This window comes from Onychostruthus taczanowskii, unplaced genomic scaffold, assembly GCF_017590055.1.
Source record: "Onychostruthus taczanowskii isolate IOZ18803 unplaced genomic scaffold, ASM1759005v1 scaffold69, whole genome shotgun sequence".
In the NCBI taxonomy this organism is placed as follows: Eukaryota; Metazoa; Chordata; class Aves; order Passeriformes; family Passeridae; genus Onychostruthus; species Onychostruthus taczanowskii.
This window is the reverse complement of record NW_024504676.1, coordinates 3,861,412-3,881,982: the sequence shown is the minus strand read 5'-3', so window position 1 is coordinate 3,881,982 and position 20,571 is coordinate 3,861,412. Positions and strand designations below refer to the sequence as shown.

General features: G+C 40.9%; 1 protein-coding gene across 7 annotated transcripts in view; it reads right to left on the bottom strand.

The window, feature by feature from the left end:
- The window catches only part of TSPAN4 (tetraspanin 4), a 418,001-nt gene that overhangs the window by 312,216 nt on the left and 85,214 nt on the right, over nt 1-20,571 (bottom strand). The window contains exon 1 of one of the 7 annotated variants that reach the window (XM_041421143.1): nt 696-725. The exons of the other annotated variants lie outside the window; for them this stretch is intronic. The gene's annotated coding sequence lies outside the window, so the exon portion shown is untranslated. Of the gene's footprint in view, nt 1-695; nt 726-20,571 lie in introns of those variants that run through there. 7 annotated transcript variants of the gene reach the window in all.

The window sequence follows — 20,571 nt, the reverse complement described above, 5'->3', positions numbered from 1 at the left end:
CACCAGCTCCAGGCTGGGCCATACCCAGGGCTCAACACTGCAGAGGTGGGAGATGCATATGGGAGCACTCTGAGCTCTCCCTGCTACCACTGCAGCAGAGAAAGCAGCACAGGAACCTGGGAAAGGAGTCCAACACCACCTACGGAGAGTGCCAAACACGTGAGTGAAGGCACAAGCAGTTTTAAAAGCTTGTACAGGGCAGCAGGGATTGGGGAAAAAGCTAACTAATATTTAGGAATAAAGGGGAGAGCAGGAAATTGCAACTGGTCAGGCAATGGCAGGGAAACTGGTAAGAAAATGCTTGTATTTGATGGGGATAGGAGAGAAGCTGTAAGTTGAAGGTACACAAAAGTTGCTAACTGATCAAGGGCACGGGGACTGAAGCAGAGCTGAAGGAAAGTGGCCTGACACCAGCTGCAGGGCCACGCTGCAAGAAGACAGGCTTGCAACAAAATATAGTCTAGGAAAAGAGGCAAAAGAGGTTGCCTTTGGGAAACAGGTGCATGCATAAATCCTTCACTCCTGTGAATATCCACCTCCTACCAGAGTGAATACTTCCTGAGTCTCAGTGACTCTCTGCTATCAATAAACTCCTGTTAACCTGCTGGCAAGGCATCTCAAAAATAGCACTTCATTACATAAAGATGAAGAAATTACACAATTTGTGTCTTAAACTTTTGTTGATGTGAAGTCACTCATATGGTCCTCTGGTGAAGATGGAGGTTGAGTGGCTACCTGCAGGTAAAGGAAGGTAGCATCAGAGTTCAGGAAACCTGCTGCAGGAATTGGTGTCAGTGTATATGCAGCCACCTGGGATTGTCAGTCAATCAGGAAGATTGGCTGAATGAATATTCAAAGCCCAATACTCTGAGGACAGTGGGTAACCAAATCTCTTCTGCTTTAAGTTTTCAGAAGGAGTATGAAGGCAGAAATCTATCTTTAGCTCTTCCAATTACATTACACATTAATTAATTATATTAAATATTCCCTGCACATTCTAAATATAAATTACATCACTTAATTGCATCTCTGTTGAATTAGGGACAACTCACTTATGGGTCAGCCACAAAAATTCCATTTACCCAGTATTAGCATGACAGCACCTTCCCTTGAGATCATCCCTTACTAAAAGATGCAGCTTCAGCACACAGCAAGTCCCTGCCCTCCACAGATTCATGGGCTTGTTTAGTGCCAAGATCCTCTGTGGCCATTAAGAGGACTGCTCATGAGAGGAAACCAGAGCTGTAAGGATTATATTGAAGCTTAGATGAGGGGGGAAAACAGATGAGTCCCAGAGAGCAGGAGCCAAGCACCTGCATGATAAAACAAACAGAAAATATAGTCTTGAATATTAACATCTCACATGGATTCCCACCTGCAGGATGAGTATTGAATCTTCCCCTCTAGACAGAGAAAAGTGGATACAGCCTCCTGTGCAGCAATGTCTGCACTGCATGCATTCCTGCAGAACTCCTTGTCTGGGATTCAGAACTGTGCAGGAACAAAACAGTGCTCAAGAAACAGCTCTGAGCCTAACAATTCAGCATACAGACAATAAACCCTCCTTTAGGAAAGGACAAAAAGTTTGAGCAAGAAAAAAGAGGCTTCATTAATTTGTATCTATTTACTAAAGGCAGACTGTTCACAGTGTTGGGAACCTCCCTTCCATCTAATATTTCAGCTAAGGCAGAGTATTTTCCTGACCTGCTGGCAAGGTTGCAGCTGACCTCAAGCACAATGGACCCAGTAAAAAAAGGGAAAATATTATTACTATGGTTGTTACAACAAAGACTTGAAAGCTTGTAGTCAACAGCAAAGCAATACTCTGAAACATGTACTACTGAGTGATTGTCACCATAAAAGTTTCAGCAGTAAATAAGTCTCTGCAGTAGCAGAAATAGAAGGTGTTCTGTGGTCATGATCCAAATTGAATCTTAAAAAAAATATATCAACCAGGCAGGCTAATGCACACAAACAGGCACACACAAATTTTTCATAAATTGGGAGTGTTTCCAGCCTTTGACACTCTGTCTTCAATTAACATTGCAGTTTCTCTGAGTTACCCCAAAGCTCTTAACAGTTTGTGTGGCACTTGTATTAAGACTCACCTAGAATGAAAAGAAGGTGAAGATGGTGAAAGAAAGATGGCAAGGAGAACAGCAAGTTCACAGTGGTTTAGGTAATAAAATAGAAAGCAACTGAGGCCATTTGACGCTCTCACCAACAGGTCTCACTCAGCTGTAGCACAAGACTGAATTAATTTCTGCCTTTGCAGTTGTGTGCATACACAGCTCACCACCTTCATTCACTGGTTCACACACACAAGGACAGTACTGAGTCCAAAGGGGTACTGAATACTTCTGCCAGCCACTCAAAGAACACATCCAGCTACACAGTGACAAAAAATGCATTTGACAAACACACTGGCTGCCAAGCCCTGGCTGCCATCGCCCATCCAGTCCTCTACTGTCACGATCATGTGGTCTGTAACTGATTGCAGCCTCACATAAGTGAGTTCTTAACACACACCAAAAAGCAGAATATCAGTGAAGATACAGAGTGGGCAGCTTCTGCCACTGCACCAACACTCATCAGCTGAAGCAAGGAAATCCACACCAATCATTTTGTATAACAGAAAAAGTCACTTGAACAAGACTTTGTCACAGCATCCCTGTCTCTTGTTGTCAAACTAAACACTGACAGCCTGAATTCCCAACAGACAGCTTGAGAGGCATCATCCTCTGACAACATTTGATTCTGCTAACATTATCTCTTAAGTTTATTTTGGATTTCACAACACATCTACACTAGAGCTGCAAGTACCTGGCAACATTATCAGCTGTTCTGGGGGACACTACCTTGGAAGGGAAAGGAGAAAAGAAGGGAAGAAGCCCCAGAAGTGACACCTCCTTTAAGGCTCTGCAGCAGTTGGACAATCTTTGTAGTAAAAGCCAGTAAAATGTGCATCTGCTTGGAAGAATGAAGGCTCAAGTCCCCACCTCCCAGTGCAGATTACTTACAAAATTATGCCACAGTGTTTATTTATTTATAGTAATTCAACAGTGCTGAAACAGCAATGAACGGAAGAGCTCTGAGATCTAAAAAGCATTTTCTAAGGCTGCACAAGAAAAAAACAAAACCAACAAGTGACAGACTCCAGCCATGTACCCTTCTCTGCTTCTGTGTGATTTTACAGACACTTTACTCATGTTTAAAAGGCAAGCTCATCAACCTGAATACAGAAAGCTGCTGTTTGTGGAGAAAAACTAGTACAAACAGCACATTTTTTGCTATTCTGTTCCAGCATGTCTGCAGATTGTCTTTCCTTCTGTAAGATGTTCCTCCAGGGTAAATCAAAATCCGGGCCTCATTCAGGTCATGGAACTTCCACAAGATCACCAGCAAAGGCTTTTACATAACAAGAGCCATCTTAACTAGTGGATCATGCCTGCTTTAGGATTACAACATTACTACTTATATCCTTAATATATACCATTTCTCTATCCTTAATGCACCTCCAGGTAATTAGGGTAAAGAAACTAGAAGAAGCTTTTAATGAAATCTCTGTAAGAAACAGAGACGCTGACCCCTCATTCATTCAGGGCTTTATGATGCAGATACATGCACTTTCTAAATAAAAAGATCACCAGATCTGTTTATGAAGGGCTCAGTCATGAGGCACTGAAATCTCCAAGCCATTTAAAGGTAAAATGCATCTGAACAAAAGAAATTGGAGAGTAAAATCAATCTGCTGCCTGCCCCTGTTTACCCAGGAAAGTGTTTAGTATTACTTGAGGCAATGCCTGTGCACACCAAAGTGGGGAAGTGTTTATACTCACTGAGCGCCTGTCAGAAAAACTTACTGCTGGTTACCTTCTGGGCCAAATCCTGATTCAGAGAACTACAAAGCAAAAGTGAGCAGTCAATATCCCAGAAGATCTGTGAATAAGAGAGATGATTATAAGTCCAGATAGACCTGGGGGAGCCATGCAAATGTATTACAAGCACCAAGATTTATATTAATGCCTGGAGCTGACAAGGTCTCTCTTGTTATTTAATTGCCCACTCATGACTAAGCTAAGTGAGTCCACGTGGGACCATGAGGTAAAGATGAGTGGCTCTGTCTAGCCTCAACACTGAATGCAATACAACACTAATATAAAGAGTGAATCTCCCAAGCACAGATCACTATATTATCAAGCACTTGCTGACAGCTAAAATAATTCAATTTAGGGCAGAAATATACCTTGCAGGGCACAGACAGACCAGTCTCTGCACACTAATCTGGAAATGATCTTGCTAGGAAATTTGCTACTGAAACCTCTACATCTCCTACTTACACTAGCTTAAAATTATGCCAGAGAGATTCCTCCCTGCTTTAAAGCTACAATCACAATGTTAAAAAAATTCACTGCCTCCTCCTGGCATCAGGGATCTCATCAGGTAGAAATGTCCAAAGATAGATACACAGATAGGCAGACAGACAGACAGGCAGAGGGAGAGTGTACTCCATTACCACATTCTCTCATGTTCTTCATATCCATTTATTGCCTCTGACTTGACTGCAAGTACTTTAGGGCAAGAACTCCTGGATAATAAGCCTTTGTGTAATGCATTATTGATGTCCATGTGGGCTTCTAGGCAAAACTGTGACACAAATCCTAAATGACTGTGGTAAGACAACAACTGGCATGAGCTTACAAGCCAAGCTGAGCCCTTTAGAAAAGTCTGGCCTCAGTGATAAATTCAGGCTTTTAAATAACCCATAGTCCCAGAGCATTTTCAACTGACTCATCTCTGCCAATTAATTTATTCTTACAACACCTAGGCTAGACAGGGAAATTTAAGCTCCCTCACTTAAATGACTTTGGGATAGTGAAGGATGTGCAAAACTAAGACTGAATGTAAGATCTGCAGTCTTTGATCTTAACCACAAGACTGTGTTCTTTCCCTTTGGGAACTACAGCCTGACTCCTGATCTCAAGTCACACACCATGCCCAACACTCTCGTAATAATTAAGAAGTCATATTAATAAGTTGCCTACAAAGACCAACACCCTGACACTTATGAAACAAGGTCACAGAAAGTGGAAATATGCAGGTGTTAACCTGTGCAACCCAAAAGAGGTAATCCATTTTAAATGTGTTACTTACATCCCAAAAGGGTAGGTGTGAGCCAGATACACAATATATTGAAAACAGGGAGAGAGGAAGGAAAGACTGGATCCAAAATACTTATTTTCCATTCTCTAAACTATATTAACTCTCTTCCTGACAGAGCAAAAGAGAAACAAACCTCCTAATTCATCCTCACAGCACTGTATTAAATAGGAGACTTTTAACTCTCCTTTACAGATAAAAAATTGACATGTATTGACTTAACTAAACACAAAAGAGTGAAACATCCAGTAAATCAAACAGCCCATCTGGCTAAGTACTTTCAGAAGCTATGTGACAAGATGGAAAATCAAATAACTAATGAAACAACACATAGAGGAAATGTGTATTTTAACCAGACAGGAGCTCTGTGCAAAGGACATGCAGCCCTGACCCTCAGCCTGAGACCTGGAGCTGGGTCCAGTTGCCAGTTTCCCTTAGACCAACTCCAGCCTACCATTTTTAGAGTCCTGTTTCTGAAAGGAGTATGGTGACAGATCCTTTCCATCTTGCCCACCAAGATGCTAAATCCTTCAGCATCATTTACACTGTGTTTGCAGGAAGCACAGTGCAATGAGATCCTGACTGGGCAAGGCCATCAAGCCATGTCATGGCAGGCATGACAATGCCTTCAAGCCAAAGGGACAGCACAATCACCCGGTTCTCAATATTACATAGGTGCATAATTACAGCTTACAGGGTATTTGTACAGTCCAGGTATTTGTCCAAACATCTTAGGGTTAACTGTAAGCACTGCCCCAAGACAATTTGTCCTGTACTCCCATTAAGATCACATCTGAGTGCTATGAAATGTTACGGCACTTTTCAGGAAGAAACTGTCATTTGCAGAGAGCAAGCATGGACATTGTGCAAGATGCTGTTACAATCAGACATCCCACAACTTTTCCTAGAGAAATGTGCCTCCGATAATAAGAGCCAACAACTGCATGTAACTCACTGAATGCCGTTTAGCATTCTAACAAAAGTTTTCTAAACCAGTCTCAAGAAGTAAACTGAAGTCATTTATTATAAGCAAACTCTGGGACAGTGGAGAACCTGCTCTTGTCCAGAGAGCCTCAACTGGAACCAAAAGGTTAAAATCATTTAAGTTCAGATACAACATGATCCATATGCAACAAAAGATTTATTGTTTTTTCAGCATTTAGACTCTAGAGACACTGAAATGGTTAGATTTGGGACTCCTCCTGGAAAGGTCCAGAGTGTTTGACCATACAGAAACAAAACCCAGAGGCTGTGGGCTGGAGTGTTTTGGTTGGGTTTTGTGGTGAGGTGGTGGTATTATTATTTGGTTTGTTTTTTTAAGTATAGCATTGTGGGGCTGGAAGCTGCCAATGTAGAGACAGGCCCTTTGGAGAGGCTTCAGACTCCTAATTCTGACAGGATGCTGTGGAAGTAAATGAAGCTGTTAAGACTTATGTGGGGTGCTCATTTTCATTTCATTTTCATTTGTAAACCATTTCCTGCCTCCTCCCTGCTTAAACACAATTGGACTCAATAGTGAAGGAAAAAACAGAATGGGAAAGTCAAACAAAGATATGTAACAGAAGTGAGAAAGCTCTTAAAGCAAAGCCTAAACAAACACAGACTAAGTCACTTCATCAATTGCCCCAAAAATAAAGAGCTCCAGCTTTACAGAGAAAGCAAAACCTGAAATCCTTCAAATGAAATCCTCAGCTGGGCAAAGTTCACTGTGATTTTGTCAATGACATTAACAGGGTCAGGATTATCTGTTCTATGTGTTGAAATACACTAACTCTACTGGAATAGTCTCAATTTCAAGGATTCCAGTCAACACTATGAAGATCTAATCTAAATTCTGCCTCTGTGCATCAGAGTAATGCAACAGCAACAACAGGAAAACACTGTATTTTAAAAGATCCATAATTCTTCAGTACAAGCATTTCTACCAAAACCTTAGTGTTCATAAAATCAAAGAAACACTGACAATGGTAAAAAAACCAAACCAAACAAACAAAAGAAAAAAACACCACGAAAAACACCACACCAAAAAACCCAGGATACATGCTGTAGAACCCCCCAGTGATTCCATAAGAAAAAGGGTTTTGCTCAACTTTTCATTTTTAAATTACTTTCCCTTCTTTTAAATTCCATCTTTTTTCCCTCCCACTCATTTACACTTCAGATGTCAGAATCTAAATTAAATACTTCCGTTTTGAAATGTGAAACAACAAAATAGACTGTAAGTCAAATATCTCCTTATACACACTTGTGAGGCAATGGAGCTCTTCTTTATGGAGTCTCAACAATTTTAGATTTTCATCCACGTCAGCAAGCAATATCCTCAACAAATTTCCAAATGCCAGAGAAAACTGGCCTTCTACCCTCCACATGGCTATTTCCACATCTCTTGCATCAACTGATTTTAAACCAGGATCAAGAGAAAGGTGGGCCAATTTCTAAACTGAATTAAGGATAAATTCCAGAAAATCAAAATCTAAAGTTGATTATTTTTAGCTAACAGAATAAATGAAGTTACACAGACAAAACCACAGCCAAGTCATACTGAAAAGCAGCATCCAAGACTCAGAAGGCAGAACATACAGGTTCCTTCAGCTGAGCAGCCTGTGAAAGCTCTAAGAGGAAATGCCACATTTAACAAAATAAACAAAGCTGCCAACCGTGAAACGAGGATGCTTCACATTCTAGAAGAAAAATTCAAATTAAAACACCCCAAAAGCAGTGAAGTTAAGCATCTAAATGTGCATTTTTGCACTAAAATGCAATTGGTCTCTCTTGGCTGCTTGCATAAGCTGTTGAGTAACAAGGAAAGCTGTAGGAATGAGCATCCCTCTTTGAACAGGTACACGTTGTGTAAATGTCCCCAGAGAAACAGGGCAGTGTTATCCCAAGGTGCCTGTCTGAAAACACCACACCTACACTGTCACTGCTCCCGTTCAAACACAGCTTACAGCCACACAGACTGACAAGCAGTCTCACAGACAGTGCAGGCCAGCACATTCGAGTCCTTAAGCACTGTTTTGTTCTACAAATCCAGAGACCTAGGAGGCTGCTCTACCTTATTTTTATATATACATATTAATATATATATTTTTATATATATATACACACACATATATAAAAATACATATATATTTTTAGATAAATACCTAAAGACTACAGGACAAGATAGTGGGAATCAGTTAATGACACCTTAAAAGCTGGAATTCACTATGTTTATTACCATGCTTTTGTGATTCATTAACAGTGCAGTAAAAACTCATTAACCACTTCTTCAACAACTTTTGTACACTAACTCTTAATAAACAGATTTAATCACTTTTTCTCAGTGTGTGAGCTTTAGTCATAGAAAATACACACTTACACAAACTATTAATTAATTTCTCTTCAACATCTACTATACCTGAAACATCTGGCATTTTTTCCTTCCCAATGAATACAGTTCCTACAGGCTTAGCATTTTAATAATAGTTCTTTAAAGTAATTCCAATTATGAACACCAAATAGTGGTTTGTGCCTTTAGATGGCTCCAAAAGGAATTACTATAAAAAATCCACCAATTGCTAACTCCTGAACACGTCTACTGAGACACAGGCTCTGAGAGGACATGCATTCCTCTGTACCTTGCCATCTTCTGCATACTTATGTTGGTCTGCAGGACTGTTACAGAAGACTACTTGAAATCCATCATGAGATACGAAGTCATCTGCTTTATACAACTCCCAGTGTGCAGCATGCATACAGACTAAGCAAAAGAGGAAATAAATTCCTGATGAAACTATCACATGCTGTAAGAATGCCTCTTTCATTCTCTATCACCAGAGATCAAGGACTAAGGGAAAAAGGACTAATTATTCCCCCCAATAAAAGTTTCCTATAGGTCTCCCACATAGTATAAAGCTGTAGTGCTTCCTAAAACTCCCTCTGTGTGAACCCCAGTGTTAGCCTTTCCATTACACACAATAAAAAGTGTTTTCTCACCTCTGACACTGAATGAGTCTTATTTCCAAAACAGCTGTCTTGCACCATTTGTCACTTAAGAGAAAGCCCTGAACAAATGGAGAGTACATTGACCTGTAGCTAAGAAAAATGTTGCTAAGACACACAGCTTAATTGCATCTGTCAAAAATTTATTCAAGCTCACTACACCTGATGAATCATCACCACACACTTGCTGACTGCCAGACTGAACTCTTTAAGGACAACAGAAGTCTTGGAACTCATCCACCTAGAAACCTTTAAATAAAAATCTATAAATATTAACAAATGTACTAACTATATGGGTTGTGCTTACAGTCTTCCTCAAGTTTCACAGAAGGGTCCTATCAGTTCCTCCTCCTACCCTTCAAACTTTCTTGTCTCATTTATTTTTATATATATAAAACCAATATAATTTCTTGTATTACCCAAAATTAGTATCACAGCCACTCTCCACAGCCACATTTCAGCTGCAAGACAAACAAATTTTATTGGCCTGTATTTATTTTGCTGCTTGTTTGGTTAATACTTGCAGTATGTGATCAGTTATTTCATCTGCAGAATTAGGAATAGTCAGCTGCTCTCTTAGAAATAACCCTTTCTTCAGTGACTTCACAATCAGCTTTCTTGTAGAAAAAAAGCCAACTTCATGTTGAAAATATGGCAATTCTATGAATCTTGTAATGGTGCTGCAATGGAGGTTTATAAACCTAGAGCTAAGAATAAGGAATACCACACATGTATTTATCAGCTGTTCTGACTAAATGTTTTGTCAGAATTAGAGATACACTCATCACAGCAGAACTGCAGATGACTTCTCTAAGCATGATTTGGTTTTCCAGATACAGCTTGGTAAGCAGGATGCCACAAAAAAGCCTATCAGAATACACTAAAGTAGCAGAAACTTCTTTTAAGATTAAATTTAAATTTGTTTTATTTTTTTCATAATTTTCCTTCTCTCTTGAGTTTCATCAGTGTTTGCCAGTTTGACTCTCTCAGAGCCTATTCACAATATAAACCCTGGGCTATACAACCCCCAAATTCATGTCAGATTTCCGCCCTGTCACCTCTTCCAAGCTTAAAGGCAAGTTCTGGCTATCAGTCTCCAGGAGCTTATGTGAAATGCAATTTCATTTCCATGAAGGTGAAGGAGTCTTTTACGTTCCACTTGAAATATTTTACAATGTGCAGCAATTATTCAACTCCTTTTTTAAACAGATCTTGGTCAGGCTACACTTTATTACTGATCTGCTTTTAAGTATCTTGTTTCTACTATAAGCCATTCATGTTGATACAATTTACATGCTACACAAGGCTCTGACCTGTATTTTTCAGTGTCCTTATATTCTTGATTGAGGAAAAATTTCTTTCCTTAATAACCAAGCAGTTCTGCTTTTTCAGAGATGAAAAAAAAAAAATCTGTGCAAGAAAAAGGTGAATTTACAGGCAGAGGTCCTTTTCTTCCACAACAGTGCATGACTGTTCATTTCTTCCAGAAAAAGTCACTTGAGCTCTCCTTGATTGACAAGTTCCTAAAACTCATATTCTACCTACAACAGGTAAGACTTTGCTCTACAAGTTGTAATAACTGTGACTGCATGTATGGGGACCTCCAACAATAAAATCCTAATCAAAGAACTCTGCTTTGGTTCAGTGCATATGACAAAGAAAAGCCACTTGACTCTTCTGCATACCAGTCTCTGGAGCAAGGGAGATACTGATGTTTACCTCCTCATAAGAAAGTCAAAAGCTTGCTGAGTATTTAAGGATTGCTGCATGGCACATTCTAAGTATTTTCAGTACGATTTCACACCAGCAAGATTTTAATTACGATGGTTCCTCATTTACTAGATTCCCTGATGAACTGATAGGCAGACTCTCATTTATTCACAGCTGAATACTCAAAATGTCAGCTAGGGTTGAGACAGTGCTCAACACAACTTCAACCCTGAAGTGTTGCGTACACCAAGACTACTTGAGTTTTTTTGCATACACACATACAAAGACAGGTCATCTCTGCTTCTCTGTGCAAGAGAGAGGAGTGATCCCATGTGAGACTGATCAACATATAAGGTGTTCAACCAAATTATACCATGCTCGTGGCAATCCCTTGAGCTAAGTTACCTACAAGAGTTTTATGGCAACAGCAGGATGCTCTACAGGTGTCAGCCAAAGAGATGGAGGCTCATTCTACTCAGAGTTTAATTACAGCAGATGGAGATGCACTTTCATTTGACAAATCTGCAAACTAAACACACATGCAGTATAGTGCACAAGCTGGGTAAAACCTCCCACAATGCTACTGCAACTTTCCAGGCTTCTTTCACCTTGCTACCAAGCAATCTAGGCACTGCAACAGTATGGACCTTGTTTGGAAAACTTTACTGTTCCTCAAACTTCTCTTCAAAGTGATCCTTGAACTTTAAATTTAGTTAAGCAGCTGCAATTCAGACCTACTCTCAGCTGTAGTTGTTCAATTTAGCACATACAGTGACCCAGTAATTTCTCCCTGGACTCCAGGTCTAGCAGTGGTAGAATGAAATTTGGTGCAACAGCTGAAGAGTCAGGGCAGAACTGAAGGAGAGAGACCCTCCAGGTGTCACTACACCAGTGTCACAGGGAGCAGTGGCTTCTCTGGCCTTGGCAGCAGCTCCCCCCTCTCACACCGTGCAGGCAGATGTGAGCTGTCTCATGCATCCCAGCCAACACATTGATCCCTGCCTCAGACCTATTGCTACCACAGGAGACAATGATGTAAGCACCTAAGAAGTCACTGTCTGGCACCTCTAATTTTATTACAAAGAGGCTTGGATCAAGAATGCCATCAAAATGGCTAATACAGATGCTGAACTGTGCTGCATTAACCATGAAAACAGTCACTTTATTAGTACAACCAGGATTTCCAGGCAAGGCTGCTCCAGTCTCAGGAACTTGTTTCCTAGGTGTTCTATAAATTTGGGGTTCTGTCTTTTGCACCACAGCTTCCCCAGGAGACACAGGGCACCAAAATTCATCATGTGCAACATGCTTTTAAAAGTGAAAATTCTCCTTACCAAGGAAACAGCTACCAAAAGCTTTCACAGATGCTGCTTGTGCAGGATTACTAAAACAGTTCCTGAACAATAGCCTTAATGAGGAATGGTGAGACTTAATTAAAGCATAAAATAATTAAAAGGCAATCAAGAGCAATGAGAAGTTTCTGATTATTTTCCCCTACATTTAAAATGTAAGATGTGGGGGAAGGGATTTCCTAATACCCATGATTTTCAAATGGCTTTTAGAAAATTAAAGGAGGATGAAAATATTAGACAAAGATGTGTAATAAAAGTTTCAACAAAGCAATCAAATTATCAGCTGATAGAATAGAGATAAAAAGATACTCATTTGTCATGCAAATAAATGTCCCCATCTTTTCTCAGTATAAAAATAAAACATAGTAAGTCTTGGGATACAAATGCATGAACACCCTGCCCATTGGTCTCCAACAGAACTTTGTTCCCTTGACATTCATTTTGGTGGCCTGAGCTCACAGCACTTCCAAAATATAATTATTTCAAAGGAAATGGGTAGCTGGAGCAGGAGACATTCTCTAACCTGGAAGGAAGGCCTTGAAAGCAATTCAGTTTGAGCTGATTTTCTTTACTCCTTTCAAGAGAAGAGGAGAACGGATCGCAGAACACTTTCAATTAAATTTTATAGCAGTAACTAAGGATAACACTTTTACCATTACAGTGAACAACAGTCTGAAAAATAAGTTCTTTCTGTTTCATTACTTTAAAAATAAAGTATCTTTAAATCCTGAAAAATGGGAGGGGGTTTGATTTTGTGCATGGACTTGGGGGCAATTTGTAGTTGTTGTTGGTTTGGGGTTTTTTTGCTTGTTTTTATTGTTGTTGTTTTTTGGGGTTTTCTTCCCTTTAAAACAATCTTTGTTTCTACTCAAGCACTGAGAGACTGGAAACAGCAATTGATTTGTAGGAACAAGAAACTATGTCAGACCTTTCCAGCCACAGCAACTCAGGCTGCTTTGCTCTGTGTTCCCTCCGGTGCACACATGGTAGAGCACGTGATGGTCCTTACAGAGGAGCAGCATGCAGGACATCCTAACTGCTCTCGCTCCCAGGCTCCATCACTGACTAGTACCTTGCAAATATAACAAAGAATTAAAAGCCTGAATTGTGTCATGTTTCCATTTTTTTGTGATTTACACAGAGAGCAAACTCTTCAAGACAACCAGTAGCTCTTCCTTCCTCTCTTCACAGCAGCAAGCACCAACTGGTGCAGAACATGATTTGTTCAACACAAACAATAAAACACACGAGCTTCAAAACTAAACCCATGGCAGAGGGAGCTAAAGACAGAAGAGGCAAAAAGATGTTTATCAAGCTTATGGAATTTACATTTTTCTCAAAGTCGTGCTAGCTTTGAATACAAGTACCAAAGAAATACAAATAGGCAAAACATGGAGCTGTGAAAGAGTTTACCTTCTTCAAGTTAAAAGTCCAGGTGCTAGTTCAATGTGAAACCAGCAAAAGAAAGCCATTCTGGGAATCAGCTGAAAAATACCTCTACTGAGCCCCTTCCTCTTCACCACTGCTGGCACTCCTTTGCCACACTCCTTTGCAGTCCTGCTAACCCAAGAAAACATTGATCACAAGCCAACCCTGGCACCACCATACCCTTTTCACTCTTCTGTAACTTGTCCTCCTGGAGGGAATGTGTCCATCAGGATCATCACCTCTCCAGAGGGAGGAGCTGGCACGCAGAATGTGGACAGCAGTTCCCACACCATGCCCCTCACTAGTCTGACCCTGGACAACGCCCTGCTAAGGGCAATTATTTAGAAAGCCAAACCCACAGAACAACACTGGCACGGGCTGCCATCTCTTGGATTGAAACTTATTCCTATCAACACATTTTAGAGAGATTCCATGGCAAAACCTGCCCCAGCATATTTGCTATTTGGTGCCCAGGACATGATTCTTAGAGTAGGAAGCTCGAACTGGTCTTGGAAGTCAGCTTTAAAATGGGGATGGAGTGACAACTAGTGGAGATTTTCCTCAGTGCATTCTCAGCTGTGGATTTTTCTGCACGATGTAATCTGCACCAAGATCCCGTTTCTCTGAAATAACACAGATGCAATCCAATTACAGAGAAAAGCTTTCCAAGAAAAACATTCATGCTTACGTGAAGACAAGGGGAATGGAATGTGTTTCTGTGACTCTGAGCTGTTCACATACATAGACACACAAACACAAGAAACCAGCCCCACATGAACATGGAAGTGAAGATGGTAGGAGTCAGAAGCTTGGGGAAGGCAGCCTTACCTTCCTCTCGGTACATCCTTAATGAGGATGTATATTTCCCTTCCTTAAAGAGTTCCAGCTGACTATTAGAAGCTCATGGTTCCTCAGCTAGAGGCTGGGGTTGATCTATTCTGTTTTACAGCCCATGAATCTCTCCAGCCTGTGTATGCTTTTACACTCAACAACACCATGTAGCAATAAGTTCCACAGCTCTGTTCCACGTTGCAGGAAAATATATTTTCATTTACTTAATATCTACTTCTTATTTAATTGGATAGTTTCTAATGCCTTATTTATGAGAAGGTGAACATTCATTCCCTAATTTATCTTCTCTTTTTCCTTCATGATTTCATTAGCCTTTTCCTGCGACCTCTAATTTACCTCTTTTCCAGGCTGACGAGTCTAGAAATTGATGAATTCACACAGAGCAGAAAAAAAATCTTTCATTTTATTTGCCTCTTTAATCACCTCTGAACACGGTGCTTACTCTTCCAAAGACTTATTAGGAGCAACTTTCCAAGGCAGCATTAGCTGAGGTATGACTCATCATCACTACCTTCAAGTACTTTGTGGGTTTTTGGTAGGGAAGGGAAGAAGGTTATTTTCTTTTTACATGCAATACTTTGTATTCAGGGGTGATTCATTTTAACTGTCATTTTATCACCTGGCCACTCAGTGTTGAAAGTAACTACAACACTTCAAAGTGCTTTTAAATCTGGCTATTGTGATTTTTTTTATAACACCATTGTGATTTATTAGTATCAGGCCCCAGCAAAGTACTACAGCTTTAAGGCAGCCATCAAAAACATTAGGAAAATAATCCTCCCACACAAATAGCTAAACTAGGGCAAAAAAAAATGCAACAAGATCTTGGAGGAAGTTTTGGGAATTTACCCTGCTAAGGTTTCCTGTCCAAAGCACCATGGTCTTGGTGCACTGACACTGAGAAAACGACGGCTGATGTTGTTATAACAACTTCTAAATTTGGCAACAGGGGGGTGGGGGAGAGGGGGAGAGAAAGAACAGGGCAGGGGGAAGTGCCAACTATAAAGTTTTTCAAAAATCTTCAATTACATTATTCACTGCTCATCACAGAAAGCTGCATCTTTGAAGTCCTTTACATCATAAGTAAAAGAATACATAGAAAGTTGCAGAAATGTCAATTTTTACTATTACTGTAGGTCTCCTCTTGAGCATAAGTGCTCTCTCATTTAAAAAAAAAAAAAAAAGGACAAACTGTTCCTCCTGACTGTAGAAGAAAGCCTGCTAATAAGAAGCCTAAATGTTCATAAAGCAGAAGACAAATTAAAAACAAAACCCAATACTGTGAAATAACCTCATGATTTAAAAAATATCTCCAGCTTCTGAAGATATGACTCATCATATGACTGCTTGTGGATTGGCTGTATCATTACAATGAGAGTAGCAAATGTGTCAATTAATTTATTAATATTTCCAGTTTCAATTTTCATGGCTGATAGAGAGATATGAAATACTGAACAAGGAAACAGTTTAATCTCTCTCCAGAACACTTCATGTTTTTAAATCATCTCTCTATTCAATCAACATACTGAATGCAGCTCAATACATGAATGCAGTAAATTAATCTGGGGCTACAGATAAAATTCAGATTCTGCAGAAACTGAGTGCCTGTGTTCAAAACAGGAGCAAGGACTTTGCAATCTTGGTGCAAAGCACATGTCACTGGCTCTCGGTTCTGTCTTTCCTTTGGTCTAGCTGCTTGGCTCCTCAGGCTCAGCAGGCTGCAGCCTGTTCCCATGAACATTCACCTAACCAAATGCCTGAATTGTGACCACATCAGTGAACCATCCTGCTCCCTTAATCTTCCTCCCAGCTGTCAGGAAAGACTGAGTTGATGATCTTTGTTTAGGTAGATGCACACCCAAAGCACCCACTCACCTCCACAGAGGACTGGCTGTCTGTCCAGTGCCACATGAGATGAAAAAAAGCCGTAAAACACCAAAGAGTAAGATAGAAAGTGACATCCACATAACCAAGAATAGAAACCACTGGTAAAAATGGGGATAGAAAAGCCAAACATGCACAAAAAGAAGCTGCAAAAGTATCAGTGGGACAAAAGATAAAGAGGAGCACAGTGAAAACTCACTAGAGCTACTAGGGATTAACAAGGAAGGACCATAAGAGATGAACAAAGAGATAAACAAAGTACACAGTGCCATGTCATCCTTTCACAAACATGGTATTGGGGGAGCTTTGATGTAAATTAAGGGCAGCCAGTCACGCACTTACACCCTGGCTCAGAGGAACATGTAAAACCCACGGGCACATCAGGGCTGTATTTCAGTGGCTTTGTCTCCAAGGCACAGCTAATGCTGCAGCACTTATTAGCATCAGGCTGCTAAAATATAAAATGATCACTGCACAGAAGAAAAAAAGGAAGGCTCCTGGGAATACATCTCACCAAGGAACAGAATGATCCTTATCTCATCAAGCAAAGTAAACAGAGCAGCACAGATTCACTGAGAACTGTAGGTAATTAGAGGTACAGTCCAAACCTATGGAAAAATCAATGAAAGATTCACAGTCCCATGCAGATTCTCAATCAGACCCTTAGTTTTGATGTACATATATCAATAACAGCTGCATGAAGCATTAGGCCACACAAAAAGGAAGTATTTCCCAGGTTAGAACAGAGTTACAGTCAGCTAAGGAAAAAGAATTAGGAGCATATTCTAGCTTCTCTGGGTGAGTGCAACCATTGGGAGAGGGTACAATACACGGTGATGACAAAAAAAAAAATCCATTTGAAGCCATACATGAGAAACACAAAGATTCAACATTGGGGACTTCATTCAATAATTCTACTTTAGTCTCTTTATATATACACAAACAACTGGGGCAAATAAAACATAATGAGACAAAGAGCCCATAAAATTGTCTACCAAGGGAGTGGAACAGAGAAAAATTCTCCTTTTTTTTGGAGGGGGGCGGTGGGGGTCTGTGCTTTGGTTGCTGTTAGTACTCCACCCACAGCCAGCATTACTTCTCTCATTGATGAAGGAATGTGAGCTCCCTCTTATGCAAAATACAAATTTCCCTGTGCTTCTCCATGGCAAGAAAGAAGGACAGAGCTTAAACAAGCAGTGAAGGAATTGTTGGGCATTCCTGCGTATTTTGCTAAGCATATAGTGGCCACAAAGTTACGGGGACATTGTCCCTGTCCTAAAGGACTCGTCCTGGGGGGATTCACAGAGCTGTGAGGGAGACATGTGAAGGAGCCCGTCACAATGGCATCACCCCCCAACTCAAAGCTCCTTAGGGAGACACCCCTTACTCACAGCTGAGGAGCGCTGTGCAGAGGCAGCCTTGCCTCTGCTGGAGGAGCTGGAGCAGAGTGGCTCAGCAGGGACAAGGCCAGCCTCAGCAGGCAGTGCTCTCCATCCTTCCACACCCCAATCCTCCCTGGGCAGCAGCAGAGCGCTGACATGGGCAAAGAAAGGGGGTCACGGGCAGTTCTGTCACTCAGCAGCTTCTCCCTGGAGCTTTGCAGGTACTCCCTATGAGCAGCTGTCTCACCATCTCCCCGCTCGCTGCTGGCACAGGAGAGTGCTATGGGAGGACTGAGAATGAGAAAAGTTGTCAGTTTTGGTGACCTTTAAGTAGAGCTCCTCTTGCCAGATGTGACACGGAAGAAAACATGAAGGAGGTTTTTCAGAGCTGCATGACAAATGAAGACTTGAGGCTGACAGAGCAGATGGGGGGTGATGTCTCAGCACTGCACAGGACAAGATACACAGGGCAGGGTAGGCTATGAAGAGCTGACAACGAAGATGAGTGTTTTGCACTTGGGTGGTGGAAAAGGAAGCCCTGTGAATTGGCAGAAAAAATGTTCAAAGTAATAAGCCAGAAACACAGTATTTGTAACCACATTTTTGGAACAGGGAGAAAACATACAGCTCTGACAGACAATGAACTGTCTGGGGAGCCACAGAGGCCAGAATGAACTGCACAAGCAGACATTTTGCAGCTCGCTGTTGTAGAACTGTGCCCTGGCGCCTTAACGCTGGCAGTCCTGGGAGGACTGCATTTTAAGTACTGCCTGAGCTTGCAGTCAGCCAGCCACAACGGAGCAGAAGGGCACAGCTGCCTTCCAGGCAGCCAGTGACAACATTTAAGTAGTTGTCCCTCCCAGGCACAGCAAAGAAACCAACCTACTTTCATCTAATTTGCAACAATAGAGCATGGTCCTCAAAACTCATGTTCTGGCCACTATTCCCCCACACTACACATTTGTTTCTCAAGCCATCCAGGGCTGCACAGAGCAAGGCTTAGGAATTAGTCCATCCAGCTCTACAGACTCCTTGGTCAGAATGAGACACAGCTCAAGCAGCCTGAGAACAGAATAGAAGTACCATCTTTCCTGCAGCTCCTTGTGAGATAACTATGGTATCTTGACACCCCTTCATCCAGCAGAATAACAGAGTGCATGGCAATCCTGCTACCAACCCCATTCCAGAACCCCAGCACAAAGACTGGTCCCAAAACCAAGCTCAGAAGTCCTCTCCTTGCTGGCCATAATGTTTAAGTGCATTATACTGCTCCACAACAAATCTGCAGCCAACTGAAAATACTCAAAACAGAGAGTGAATATATTCTAACAGAAAAACAACTTGCTGGTTATGCCACACCAAATGCAGCTCTGTTTTCTACTTCACACAAACCCACTGCAGAACTGCTGCTTTCCACATTACTCCCAGACCCTGAAATGCAACACAGAAGTGACTGGTTGGGGTATCAGATCCAGCAGCAGGTTACAGTAAATCACACAGGTTACAGTGTGCGTGCTGACACGGTTCCTGTTCATGTGTCCCCTCAAACTGCTGCAGCCACAGATTTAAATTACAGACAATCTAGGGACTCTTACAGCTGGATAGAACAGGAATTTGTCACCACAGCTTTGCCCACAACAAGCCCAAACTCAAAGGCAGGCAGAGACCAAATTTCCCTCATTAAAGCTTTTTCTAAATACCATGCCATGATGCCACACTAGGAATGATGCAGACCATAAATGCAGTAAGTCACAAGCAGAAGTTTTTAATTCATTATTGGTATTCAAGATTATTGTTGAAAAAACATTTATCCTAATAAACACAAGGTACACCAGTTAACTCCACAGAGATTCATGAAAACCCCTTAAACACAGAATGAGTGAGAAAAAGCAGTAAGTACACGGTGGAGTGGGAAATAAGCAAAACACCATAGTCTGTACTCAAAAAATGTAAATGCTAGGGTGGATATTTTGCTTCCAGACAAAAATCAGCTATCATATCAGTTCATGTGGGTTTTGATTTACAGTATGATGCCGAGACAAGACATTATCAGTCATTTGGTAAAAAACAACTTGTACAGACAAATACAGACCACAATTGGAATTAAAATCAGTCTCAGCAATTGGAAAAGATGAGTTTTGTGAGTAGCAAGAAGACGGCAGCTTTCTTCCTTCCAAGTATTTGGATAAATTTTAAATTTAACCCTAAGCTCTCCATTTCCTGCCTCTTTAGCAGCCAGCTTTTTATAACTGGCATAGCCAACTGCAAGTCTCCTCCACAAGTGTCCTGGGAATAGACACTGCAAGCTCCTGCACTTCACCTGGAAAGGACATTGAAACTCTGAAACAAATATAGAGGTTTTTCTCCAGTGTTTAAATGAAGTGGACTTGAAAGAAAAGGAACTTCAATCAGAAAGAAATTTTGCAAGTCTGAAAGAACTACATTTTATTTTAGTATTCCTTCAGCCACCACTGAAGCTTTCAAGAAGTGCCTGCTCTTTGTGCTCTTTTTACCTACTGTATGATGAAAAAAAATCACAAGCCAAATTAATATTTGTTTTTTCTTACAAGTCACCTTTAGATTACAACAGATCCTGACATCAGGACAAGGAGTTCATTTTAAAGTTTAAAGTAATTCATCACTGAGCTAGGATCTAAGCTGTAGGAAGAATAAATGTGCTTCAAAAACACATAGTTGCCAAGTCTTTACAGAGCCATTTGAAACATCTAATGCAATCACAGGATTGTAGTTTGCTTCCTTTAGAAAGGCTCTTACATTTACACTAATCTCTGGGAATTGTCCTGCACTACAGAAAACCA